Source organism: Tupaia chinensis, unplaced genomic scaffold (assembly GCF_000334495.1).
Source record: "Tupaia chinensis unplaced genomic scaffold, TupChi_1.0 Scaffold148587_1, whole genome shotgun sequence".
Taxonomy (NCBI): Eukaryota; Metazoa; Chordata; class Mammalia; order Scandentia; family Tupaiidae; genus Tupaia; species Tupaia belangeri.
In genome coordinates, this window is record NW_006208436.1 from 2277282 (window position 1) to 2291884 (window position 14603).

Below are 14603 nucleotides of genomic sequence, written 5' to 3' on the forward strand. Positions count from 1 at the left end.
TTAAATTTTAAAGCCTACATATAACAGATCAGAATAGAAATATACCAAAATATCTTAAAACATATGACTGCCAGAAAAGCTAGACACAGACTCAACATATGGTAAAGTATTAATAAGTTTAAGAGGAAAATTAAATCAACTCTAAAAATCTGGATTGATTAGACATGAAAATGTGGTTGTTTTGAGTGCCCGGTGGAGACTCATTCATGTGACATGTGTCCTCACTCGAGTTGCCTCTACCTCTTATGACAGGTGATTCTCCACTGTGCACCTAGATCTGTGAGTTTCCCCCAAACACACATGTAATAATTTCCACATAACTCCACTCATGGCCTTTATAAGGCTTGGCATAATGTCTTCAGGTAGACAACACACTCATTATACTGCTGTAACATTTAGTTTATGCTTCAATGACTCAGAAAAAAAAATGTTTCAAAGGGTATGTTTCCCCTCAATAACTTTTATTACCTGCACTTTCTATACTATACTTGGACTAAATTTAACTATAAAAAATAAATGAGGCAGGGCCAGGCAGTGGTACAGTGGTAGTGCAAATGGATCTATGTAGGAAAGGTTCTGGGTTTGTAGCCCAGGACGTCCCTGAACTTGTTGGGTGTGCACATGCCCGTGATCCACACTGGCTGAGACTGGGAGTGTATGGTATATAGAGACCCTGTTGGGGGTGTCGGCGTCTCTTTCTGTTTCTTTCTCTCATGGGATAAATAAATATTTTAAAAACAAAATAAACAAATGAAGTCCAGTCACAGGGTGCCGTAACAACTCTATGCTCTACAAGTTGGCACTACATGGGAGACCCAGGTTCAACTCTCAGTCCAACGTAAAGGCCAGGCTCTGTGTCATGTATCTCTAATCTCAGTGACTTGGGAGAACAAAGAAGGATGATTGAAGTCTCAAAGCTGGCTTGAGTGGGAACCAGCAGTTAGCGTAATGTCTATGTCGCTGGACTCCCATGTAGTCCACTGCGGTTCGCAGACCGGTGGCTTAAAACTCACGCCGGGCCCGTGTGCGTGCGTGCCCAAGATCCGGAGAGGAGAGTGGAGGAGAAGGGATTGCGGCGTGACCATCCCCCATTGGGGGGTGATTTCTCGCTTTCTGTCTCGATGTCTCTCTGACTGGCGAGTGCACACTCCCTATAGTGAAAAACCACTCAAAAAAATTTAAAAAAAAAAAAAGCTGGCTTGAGCAACACAGCGAGACACTGTCTAAAGGTTAGCTGAGTGTAGGGTTCGCACCTGCAGTCTCAGCAAGAAGACCCTGTTTTTAAACAAACAAATAAATACATATTATCTTGGCCCTCCCCCATCATGAAAGAAAGAACTTATTTCTTTTTACATATATAGAAGCAAGACCTACTAGAATAAAATATGAATTCTTGATATTAGTATGTTCATTGGTTAATACAAGTACTAACTTTTGTCTTTCATGTCTCTTTTTAAAACATCTTCTGTAGTCTGATTTGTCTTTTAATTAGTTTTATTTACAGAAAATTTTTATCTTTATGTTGTTGAACCTATCAATTCTTTCTATTGTGACTTAAAAAAAAATTTTTTTTTGAGATAAGTTTTCACCGTGTCATTCAGGCTGGTCTTGAATTGCAGATCCTCCTGCCTCAGGCTCCTGAATATTTGAGATTATGGCTATGTAGCACTGTGCTCAGCTCTTTTGTGCTTTATTTCCTATTATTTATAAATTAAGAAAATCCTTTCTTAGTGAGGTTTGATATATAGCTCAGTCTCTTTTCTAATTTCTCCATTTTCTTTTTTTTATTTACTATTATGTGCATCCCAGAATTATCTTGGGAGGTGGTTTGAGGTAAAAATCTAAATGAATTTATTCTGATATAAATAAACAATTGTCCAAATATAATTTACCAAAACATCCCATTTCACCATTAATCATGATGTTTCTTTTGCTACATACTATTTCTAATGTGTAACAGTTCATTTTCAGTTTTGGTTCCCTTGATCAAATTACCTAGTTTTGTGACAATCAATACCACATTGCTTTCATTATACCAGGAAATGCTTATACTTGCTTAATATTGTTTCAGTGGATTTGGACACCATACATTTCTAGGTTTTGAAGTAGTAAGTAAGTTTGGTGGACAGAAACTACATCTCTTACAACTAAATTATGTTCCATATATGTGAATATTTTAAAGATCTATCTAATGGTGCCAGAGTATTATCTCTTAGTGGAACATTTAAAACAGATTGCTTTATGGCCCAGTGTCAGCAGCACAGGCAGTGGGATACTACTGCTCAATGCCAGAGCTATATAAGAGGACAAAGACCTAGGATCCTGGGTTGACCTGAATAACCTGGGCGTACCCACAATTGTGCCCATGATCCTGTCTAGCCGGAAGACAGGGTTGCCACTGCGGTAAAGATAGCAGCATTGTAGGATCCTATCTGGGGTCCCCCCACATGAAAGAAAAAAAGAAATTAAAAAAAAGGAGATTACTTTAGCACATCTACAATCTTTATAATATCTAGACAATAAGATAATCATTGACAAACTGTAGAAATTCAACTAGAAAGACAATGTTACTACTATTTCATTGAGTGTATAATACTTTATTAACTTTTCCTCTATAAATCATAATTATCTACTTTAAGAAAAGGTTTTATACTTTGAGCTGAAGTTTTCCTTCTTACTATCTACCATGTCTAGGACAGTGATAATGCTCATCATATACTGTATTACACAAAAACATTGTCTTCCATCAACCCATTAGTGAAAATAATGGGCTTAAGGAATGTCAGAATGTTAAGGAAAAGAAGAAAAGATCATGGTCCATACGCATTCGTGTCTTCCTGCTCTATGCCTTTCTTCATTGTTCAATTATTCCCATTTTCCCAGGCCCTTCCTTTGTTCCTTTTTATAGGAAATGACCACATAAATCCTTTAGCCTTCTGGATGAAGAAGATTTATTTAGAAGGGGTAGAATTATTTTTTTTCCTTTTTTAAAGTCTAAATTAATTTAAATCCTGGTTTATACTACCTCATTAAAACAGATACTGGCAAATTTTCACAAAGTTCAATTATAAGATTATTTAGGGAATGGATTTTTTTCTTACTGCCATATAGGTTAATAAGCTCTTCATACTTTCTTATGAACCCTGCTGTGAACATAAAATTATGGTTTAAGAACTCTAAGAAGGATAGTTGAAAAACTTCACCCAGGTCTACCAAAGATTAATCTTCTGGGATTTTGTTTCTTATCTGTCTTTCCACTTTAAATTGTAGGATTTCATCATGAAGTCACTAACGTAGGACACCAGTGCTTAATTAAAATTATGGAATCAGTACCCAAACTATTCCTTAGTTTGCATTCAAAGAAATATCAAGGGATACATGGAATCATGCATCTCATTGCTCACAGGCTGATACCTGTAGTAATTACTAGACTCCTATCATACATACTACACTCACAGAGACTATGACAACATCTTTATGGCTTTAATTACTAATCTTCCTATGTCTCAAGTCTACCTTGAATGCCATGTCATCAAAGACCAAGCTCTGAAATATGCTCACGGAATCATTCAAACATACTCCAGGCCATTCATCTTAAAAGGCCTAATTTTACGTTTTTTGTTTTGTTTTGTTTTGTTTTGTTTGAGAGGTTTTTGCTACAGGGCGCATGTGCTCGCCAGACAGACAGAGAGAGACGGAAAGCGAGAAATCACCCTCCAGGGGGGATGGCCATGCCGCAATCCCTTCTCTTCCATTCTCCTCTCGGGATCTTGGCCACACACACACACACACACACACACACACACGTGCCCGGCGTGAGTTTTAAGCCACCGGGTCTGGGATGCGAACCGTGGTCGACTACATGGGAGTCCAATGACATAGCCATTACGCTAACTGCTGGTCCCGAAGGCTTAATTTTACTTTTGATGATAACAACTGCTGGTTGTTTAGGTTGGTTTGAAGTCTTCATAATCTTGAATTGCTTTCCTTGACACAATGATGGAAACCATATTAAGCTCCCTTTAATGCAACTCAAATACCCTAAATAACTGCATTTAACATTAACTTATGTAATTTATTTAAGGGAAAAAAAATCAAGTGGAAATATAGGCTCTTGAAAAAGATGGTTCTGCCCTTAAGTAATACACTAGCTTTCTTAAAAAAAAAAAAAAAAAAAAAAAAAAAAAAAAAAAAAATTCTCAGTTTTGCTTCTTAAACATATTGTGTAGTTCTGAACCTGAGGAAGCTAAAGATGTAGATTCCAGACTTCACATTGGGACCCTGGAATCAAATATCTGTTCTGCCATTCACCTTTTAACTTCATTGAATCTTACTTTACTCTTCTTTAAAGGCCTTTTTGTGTCAGGAAAATTAATGATAACAGCCGACTTGGGCTCAGCAAATATTAGTCATTGTTATTTCTTTCCTGGAATGCATTAGAAGTTCTTTTGAGGTCAGGGACTAATTCATTTCTCTTTATTTTATTTATTTTTTCTTTTATTGGAGATGTTTTTGCTATAGGGTGTGTGCGCTCACCAGAAAGACAGAGAAAGACAGAGAGACAGAAAAGGAACAATCAGGGCTCCGCCCCCCGAGGGAGGATGGCCGCGCTGCAATCCATTCTCCTCTTGGCCGCTCCGCCCCCTGAGGGAGGATAGCCGCGCTGCAATCCATTCTCCTCTTGGGATCTTGGGCCTGCATGCACATGCGACCAGCGTGAGTTTAAGCCATTGGGTCCAGGACCCGAACTGTGGTCGACTACATGGGAGTCCAGCGACATAACCGTTATGCTAACTGCTGGTCCCTCATTTTTCTTTATTTCTAGAATGGTTAAGTGCGATTACTCAAGAAATGTTTGTTAAATTTTGTTGTTACAGAATTCTTAGATCTGGAATGAAGGAACCATTTGCACCATGCTATGAAAAAAATTAAAATAACGTACTAGAGGTATCATCAAATTATCAGGGCAGAGCATGTAGTAGCAAATGTTAGGCAACTTCGGACCATATTAACATGCTATTTTCTTCATGGTCTCAAAAGATGGGAATCTTTCTGAGAATGCCCAATGAAGGCAGTGATGTTGTTTGTCTACTAAGACCTTGCAATATTGTTTTACAATGCGGAATGAGGATTGAAGAAGACTAATGTCCAGTATGATATAATGAGGGAAATAGCAAGAGGATAAATAATGGTATAAATTTCTACGTTCAGAAGATACTGAATGTCTACTTTGCTTCAGGTGCTGGGAAACAGAAGTGAAAAAAACAGAGATGGTCTGCCCTTACAGAGCAATAGAGGAAAAATTGTATTAAGCAAAAATTAAAATTGTAATGTATAATAGGAGGGGAAAGTACAAGATACTTTGTGAACTACTATCACTGGGACCAAAGCTAATCAGGAAACATAAGGAATATTTCCCTGAAGAAGGGACTTTTAAACAAAAACTGAAGACTGAATTTATATTAACCAGCGATTGAGTGTGTGCATGTGTGTGTGTGTGTGTGTGTGTGTGTACATGCATGCATGTCCTGGGCAATTAGGAGGCATGAAAATGAAGAGAGAAAGTTTGTCAGGAGAGCTGGTAGCAAGAACACAGTGCACAGCAAAGCTCCAAGGAGCTAACAGAGCTTACTGTGACTGGATCCTGCAGGACTAAGGGGGAAGGGTCTTTTTTTTTGGAGAGATTATTTTTGCTATAGGGCGCATGCGCTCGCCAGACAGACAGAGAGAGACATAGAGATGGAAAGCGAGAAATCACCCCCCAGGGGGGATGGTCACGCTGCAATCCCTTCTCCTTCATTCCCCTCTCGGGATCTTGGGCACGCACGCACACGCGCCCAGCGTGAGTTTTAAGCCACCGGGTCCGGGACACGAACCGCGGTCGACTACGTGGGAATCCAGCAACATAGCCATTTCGCTAACTGCTGGTTCCCAGGGGGAAGGGTCTTGAGTCTGGAGAGTGAGGTAGAAACAGTTTACGTACAGTCTTTGGGATTGAACCAGAGCAATTAGGAGTTATTGCAAGTCTTAACCAGGGTCATGGTATGGTCTTATGTGGATTTTACAAGTCACTTTGGCTGCTGTGTATAGTGTGAATTAGAAGATGTCTAGGATGAATGTAGAGAAAATGGTTATAGCACTTTTTAAAATCTGTTTATTTATTTATTTTATTTTTAACCGACATAATACAAGGGGTCTTCAAAAATTTTATGAAAAAATAGAATTAAGTATGAGTTTATTTTGGTGAAAAATATTTTGAAATCTATGCCCTTTTTTTCATAATACACATTTCCATGAATTTTTTAGACTTCCTATAGTTGTACATATTTATAGAGTATAGTGTGAGTTTTCAATATATGTATACAATGTGTAATTATCAAATCAGGGCAATAAACAAATTCACCATCTCAAACAATTACCCTTGCTTTGTGTTGTGAAATAAAATCCTCTCTTCTACTGTTTTGAAGAATATGTTAGGTTGCCATCAATTATAGTTATTCTATTGTGCTATTGTACTCTATAATTCATTCTACTTATCTACCTATATTCTTCTATTAATCAAGTTTTCCTTATTTCCTCCATTCCCTCCCCTTCCCTGCTTCTGGTGTCTACCATTCCACTCTTTACTTCTATGCAATAAAATCTTTTAGATTTCAGTAATGAATGAGAACATGTGTATATGTATTCAGTGCCTAGATACTTTTACTTAGCACTATTTCCTTCAGGTTTGTCTATGTTGCCTCAAATGACAGGATTTCTTCCTTTTAATGGCTGAATAATATTCTATTGTGTATGTACACTACATTTCCATTATCCATTCATCTGCTGTTGATCACTTAAGTTGATTCCGTATCTTAGCTACTATGCGTAGTGCTGCAATAAGTGAATCCAGGTATCACTTCAATATTTTGACTTCCTGTCCTTTCCTTTGGGTATATATCCAGTAGCAGGATTACTGGATCATGAGGTAGTTTTATTTTTCCTTTTTGAGGAGCTGCCATACTGTTTTCCACATTTCTAATACTAATTTACACCCCCACCAATGGTGCATGAAAGTTTCCCTTTATTCACTACCTTACCAGCATTTGTAGCACTTGCTATTCTTTTTATTATTACTTTTATATCCACTCTAACTAAGGTGAGGTGATACCTCAAGTGGTTTTGACTTCTACTTCCCTGAATATTAGAGATGCTGAGTATTTTTTATGTCTTTTTTGGCCATTTGTATGTTGTCTTTCAGGAACTGTCTGTTTAGATTGATTGCCACATTAATTCAAAATGGAGTAAAGATTTAAAGGTAAGATCTCAAATCATAGAAGACATAGGGGACTCAATTTAAGACATGAGTCTAGGCAAAGATTTTTTTAAAAAATGAGACCACAAAAACATGGGAAATAACAGCAAAAATAGACCAATGAGATTACATCAAACCTAAAAATTTCTGCACAGCAAAGGAAAGTCAACTGAGGGAAGAAACAACCTATAAAATAGAAGATACTTGCAAGTTATACATCTGCCAAGGGATTAATAACTAGAATATACAAAGAAAGAGTTTATCAGCACAAAAAAAATCTGATTTAATATAAAACTCTTAAAGTAGCCCATGTAAGAGAAGATAGTGGTTATAGTGGTATGAACATGGTTATTGTTGTTGCAAAGAAAATGCATTCTAAGTCTATAGAGAGTAAGAGAGAAGGAGGTACCAAAAATGACTTCTCCCCTGCCTGCCAGCTTTCTGACACAAAATAATGGCAGTGATATCTATCTATCTATCTATCTATCTATCTATCTATCTATCTATCTACACACACACACACACACACACACATATATATATATATATATATATATATATATATATATATATATATATATATATATGTGCATAGAGAGAGAGAGAGAAAGAGAAGTCAATTTGGGTCTAGGATCAAGAGTTCTGTTTGAGCAGCACTTATTAGGAGATGCATTGACCTACCCAGATGGCAATTTTCACAGCAATAAACTTAATAATTTTCATTATAAACAATAACAAAGATGATGGAAAACCTGACTATGGTATAGTAAGGTTTGCCTTTTCCATGTGATCAAATAATAATAAGGGTAGGATACTTGGTCTGGATGAGTTCTGTTTGATTATAATGCATAGTAATCAAGTAAAAGGAAAAAAAAAAAAGAAGGCTAAAAATTGTAGCAGAATATTGCTCACAATCTAAAGCTAGTTCCTAGATAAAAACACTGCAGTATAACACACCAATTAGAAGGAGCACAATAAGTACAAGGTCATATCACAGTAGATCAAATAATAAAGACAATACAATTAAATATTTGGCAGAATTTCAAAATATCTCATTGTGAAGGACTAATGCAAAGGAAGCCAACTAAAAGATAAGAATCAGAATTCATCAGTGTCTCAAGGAAGGTCATGTGACAAACTAAAAGTCCTTAAAATTTTTTAACATTACTGTAGCTAGCATCATTCTCTCATTTTCTATGTGTTAATATCATTTTAGTTATTCTATTAACAATTTTATTATTAACTGCAACAAAAGTGAAACTTGTCATGATCGATATTTATTTCACTCTTTTATTTTTCCCAGTATTGAACATTAAAGTAAACCTTAGGCCTTGGTCAGTCAGCTTTGGAATCCTAGATACTTGGACTACAGATATTACTAAGGCAAACAGATAAAATATACACTAGTACCTACAGCTCCTCTTCTGAATCCTGAATAGTAATTAAAATGAGATGGTCTGGCTGGTCAAGGGCAAAAATAAAAACAGCATTTAAGAAACTCGATGTGAAGATGAATAAAAAGGTTAGAGAATAATGATAGTACCTGTCCCCGCCACAAGGATGCTATGATGAGCCAATCTGAAATCTTTCGTAGAGCCCCTGCTCTCTATAGATGATAAAGCACAGCATACTCAGTCAGAAAACAATAATGTAATTTCACCCTCTTTCCTACTGATACTATGGCTTTGGTTAAGTTCTTTAGCATTTTCAGAGACTCAGTGTAAAAAAAGGAACTGCATAAGAAAGCCTCTACATCTTCTTATAAGACCCAGCATTTGCGAATTTAGAGAGAAACACTGGAGCATAAGCATTACCCTACAACAGAAACCATTATAAAGAAATAACTTTGAAAATTATATATTTGAGAATTTTATTTTAACTTTGAAAATAATATCTGAGGATTTCCAAAATCTTAACTGTACCATTTTAAACTTTCCTGTCTTGGCTCAAATGTGGCTTTCTAGATTAGGTCTGCTCTGACTATTCTACTTAAAATTGTAATTTCCACACCTGTACACACATGCCCCCCCCACACACACACACTCCCAATCTCCTTCCCCTGATCTGTTTTTCCCCATTGCACTCTACATTTTATCATACTAAGTCACTTATTTATTATGCTTTTGTCTGTCTAACTAACCCCCACTTCCAAATGTAAGTTCTACCTGGGTAGGGATATTTATTGTTCTGCCGATAGATATATACCAAGCATCTAGAGTAACACCGGGCATATAAAAGGGGCTCAATTAATATTGAATGAATGAATTCCTAAGACAAAGAAAAGTACATTTTAAAAGAAAACTTTCCTTTATTTAAGGTTTAATTGTAAAATTAGATCTAACCAACTATGTATTGCTCTACTAGCACAATGTTTTTTACATATGAAAGTATGTTTTAAACAGAGATACCCTTTAAAATAGCTTTATGAAGCTTAAAAAAAAAAAAAAAGTGAGTGAACATCAACTAAATGAACTGAGTTGACCTTGTTCCCGAAGAGAGTTCACTTCAGATTAGGCAAGTTCAAAGTCTATGAATCATAAAGCAATTTAAAAAACAAAAGGAAATAGCTTTAAAAAAAAAAAACACTGCAAATTCAGAAACCACTCAGGGTAATATTGCCACTTTTATGTCAGGAATTTCTCAGTGCTGATATGTGAGGGTAAAAGGTTTGGCTATAAAGCAAGGATGATTACCTAGTTATATATTATGATTACTCCCACCAAATATATATTAAATGTCAAAGTCAAAGGAATTTCCCTTTAGGTATATTCGTCAGAACAAATTTACTAAGCACATAAGAAAGTTGAGCTCATTACTTTATGGCCATATTTTATTTTTAATTGAAGCTTATCTTAAGTAAATAATTCACTAGTCTATTAACAATAACAACACAAATAAACATTCATTTAGACATCCAGGCATTAAGCTGCTTACATTCACCATCACATTTTGCAAATGAGGAATTTCAATTACACTGAGAATACAAAAATTGTCTAATGGCAAATAACCGGAATTTAAGACCCATCTGTTCGATTCTAAAGGTCATGTTCTTAACTGCAATGCTGGTTTGTCTCTTGTTTCTAAATGTCAAATTTATCAATAAAAGGCAATATTTTCTACTTTTAAGAACAAAGCAAATTTCTGCAAAATCTAAAGACAAATTTTTTAAAACAGTTCAAACTACCATATTTAATGGCAAAGCATCATTGAAATTGGTACATAGTTTACATGGATATTTACTTCAAAAGAATAGTGGTCATTTTAGACATGTAAATTCAATTTTGTTTATTAAAAACAAAATATTTGCCCTGTATAATTATGCTAATAATTCTCATTATTAGAAAACACACACACAGTCTGAAGGATTTTCTTGCCTGTTGTCCCTAGTATCTTCAGCATCTTGCAAAGTACTTGTCACATAGTGCTCAATAAAAAATTTTAAATGAAGGAAAGAAGAGTCAAAAAAGAAATAATTACTCCATCTTAAGCCCATCTATATTGATTTGGACATATTTTTAAATGTCAAATAATGTGGTTAAGTCCATTAAACAGACAGAAATAAAGAAAAGATTCCTACCCTTACAGAACCTAAACTCTTCAGGAAAATGACAACTTAGTCCTTTAATTGGTCTTCTCTTTGTTGTCTTCCTCAAAAAGAGGTATAGATTGGTTAGCCAGGAAAAAAATATCTCCAGGCTTTTGATCTACTCATAACTTTTTGAGGTTTATGTAGAAGAGGCAAAGGAAAATGTATTCAAGTTACATACCCAGTTGATGGCAAAAAGACAAAGCTAGACTCGTTTAAGTCTTCTATATATTTTCTTAATGCTTAAAGATTGTCTATCTCTTCCTCTTTCTGCCTTCTCCCATCCTCTCTTCCCTTAGAAATATGCTGAAAGAAATTTTCAGTAATGTGAGATATTTTTTAAGAAAAACAGAATATTGGAAATTCTCAATGCTACTTGTTTTAGCCAGTTAATGTTGGCATTCACCAAATATGACTGTTTTTTCCTTAGTAAACAGCAAATCCTACTAACAGATTGATAACGATAACCAGAATCCTAAGCCCTCTTTCCTATTTATATCTCCATGTTTTGAAAAACGCTTCATTTTATTTTTTTCATTATAAAAATAATACTCTTTGGGAACAGCAGATGGCGTAATGGTTACGCCACTGAACTCCCACTTAGTTGACTGTGGTTTGAGTACTGGACCTGGTGGCATAAAGCTCACATTGGCTATGTGTACATGTGTACCTAAGATGCCAAGAGGAGAATGGAGGAGAAGGGATTGCTGTGTGGCCATGCCCTCTGGGGGGTGATTTCTCACTTTCTGTTTCTCTGGCTCTCTCTATCTCTCTGGTAAGTACACACACCCTATAGCAAAATCTCTCTAAAAAAATTAATAATAATAATACTACTACTCTTTGACTGGGTTTGTGACACAGAGATAATACTCTGCTGAAGAGAACTCAGAGCTCACATGGTGACTAGGATTTTGATCCCTGGTCCGATAAGCAGGAAACTGGGCAGGCCCACATGCAAGTGCCCATGATCTTATGGGCCACAGGACTGGAGGAAGGGAACTGTGGTGTGACAAGATCTAGTGGAGGGTGCTCATTTCTTTCTCTCATGCTCACATGCATGTGCACATACTTTATAATGGATAAAAAAAAATTAAATACGCTTTTAATATAGGACATTTATAAAATACAAACTTTAAAATACAAAACCTCACTTTATCTTAAAAGATAACCACTCAACATTTTGATATATTTTTCTAGTAATATAGCAACTAATTTGCTTTACATTATATAATGCTGTCACAATATTCCCCTGCCCTTTTCCCTTGCTTATTAACACAGATATTTTTCTGAGATTATCACAAACTCTTTGTAAGCACATTTTATGTTACTATGTTCTTTAAGGGAATATATCATAATTTACTAAGCCATATGTGATTACGTATTTAGATCACTTATTTTTCACAGTGATAAAGCAGCAAAGAACATTTGTGTGCCTGGTTTTCCCCCTGTACTTTAGATTAATTCTCTTGATATTCTTATTTTAAAAATATTTTTGCTGTTTTAATTTGTACTTCTTTGTAGTTAGCAAAAATACTTTAGTATTTCCTTCTTTGTTCACCAGTGTACTATTTTTCTTTTTGTGTGTTAATTGTCGATTTGGTCTTAATTTTGCTCAGTTATTTGGGTCTTTGAATTTTTCCTAACCATTTATATTAAGAATATTAATCCACTGTAGTAATTGCAATAAACAGCTAGCTATTTGGTTTGTTGCTGCCTTTAAATTTGTATTTACTCAATTTTTATTTTCATTTTTGTAGACCTAAAATAATTACTTATGATTATTTATATATTATTATTTACTTTGAATATCCATCACTTGCCCTTTCCAGTCAGTATACTTTTACTCTCAAGGTCTTAGTTTTTATTCATGTCTTAATATTCTACTGACCATCTTTATCAGAATATCTGAGCAATGATACTGTTTACTCTACACTAAATATTTTTCAAGTCGTACCTCACTGACTTCTTACAAAAACTAGCTAGGTACTGTTATTATTTTAATGTTATAGAAATCAAGGTTTTTGAGAGCCTACTTGTCCAAAGCCACTCAGATGATAAGAGATGAAGCTGTAATTCAAATCTTCCAGAGCCATCACTTCATTCTCAACTTTTCCAAGGATTGATCACAGTCCTTGTCTTCTCTCCCCTCAATTCTGTCATTTGTTTTTTTAAAAAATGTTCTTGTGCTTTTATGTAGATTAATATTAATAGAGGGCAGTGTTTCAGAAAGATGATTCCCTAGTGAGTTTTGATGATGGTACCAGAGGCTGATAGAGGAGATGGTTTGTAGGAACAGAACTTTTAAGTCACTTAAATGATAACTCAAGCATTTAGACTATTAGTCTAACTTCCATAAAGCTATCTCCGCTGTCACACTCTTACCCCTTAAAATGTCAACAATTGACTTGCTATTTTGTGTAAGTCACTGTGCTGTTATGATGTAAAAGCAAATTCATAACCATGTAAAACACTAAAAATAAATAACAGATGAGTGATACAGATAATGAGGAATATTGGGGAGTGGTAGGAATCATTTATGGTTAGAGTAGACAGAAGGATTCAAAGAAAAGTAAAATTCATGTTTCTATTTGCCATTGACTCATCGTATGGCTAAGTCACTACATCACTTAACTTTAAATTATCTTAAGAATCTGGATTTTGTCTTAAATGCAGGTAAACATAGAAAAAATATGCTATAATTCAATATGAATTCATGTAGAGTCATTCAACTTAGCCTGTCATTAAGATGGTTACATGCCCTTCATACATAAAGACCAATTGCGTATAAATGGGTGGAGATGATGTGGATCTTTAATTATTGTTAACACAACTGAATCATTTCTCTTGATCTTTGGACCGAAAACCTGTTATGTATTTTCTTTCTCTGGCTCAGGTCAATCAAGTTCATCAAAGTGAACTTGCCAATTCTTCCTTCAGAATATTGAATCTGAATTCTGGCTCAAATTGGCTAGAAGGAATAGGAAAATGAGGTATTGAAGAGACCAGGGACAGAAACAAACAAGATTTATGACAAAAGAATTACAGGAAGAAGAACCTCCTGAGGAATTTAAAATTTTAGAAGGGAAAGTACGTGAAAAGCTTTTTAATTTCTCTAAGTCTGCTAGTAACAAGTATGAGAGTTCTTCAAAAAGTTCATGAAAAAATGGAATTAAAGGGACCAGCAGTTAGCATAATGGCTATGTCACGGAACTCCCATGTAGTTGACTGTGGTTCAAGTCCCAGACTTGGTGGCTTAAACTCACACCAGGCTAAACTCACACCAGGCATGTGTACACACATGTCCAAGATCCTGAGAGGAGAATGGAGGAGAAGGGATTGTGGCATAGCCATCCCCCTAGGGGGTGATTTCTTGCTTTCTGTCTCTCTGCCTCTCTCTGTCTTTCTGGCGAGTGCACATGCCCAATAGCAAAAGCCTCTCAAAAAAAAAGAAAGAAAATAGAATTAAAGTGCACATTAATTTTGTGGCAAAAAAATATTTCTGAAATCCATACGAATTTTGTTAATGATATAAATTTTCCATAAACTTCTTGAATAATTTCTCATACCCATAATGAAGGATTGCTTGAACTATAACATGAATATTTGACTGAGTATGCAACCAGAGATTCTGTACACTTTTCACAATACATTTTTAGTCAAACTTATTAGTAGATAAAAACCCAGACTGGATTTTCTACTGATGGCAGAATTTAAAAGTTCAGA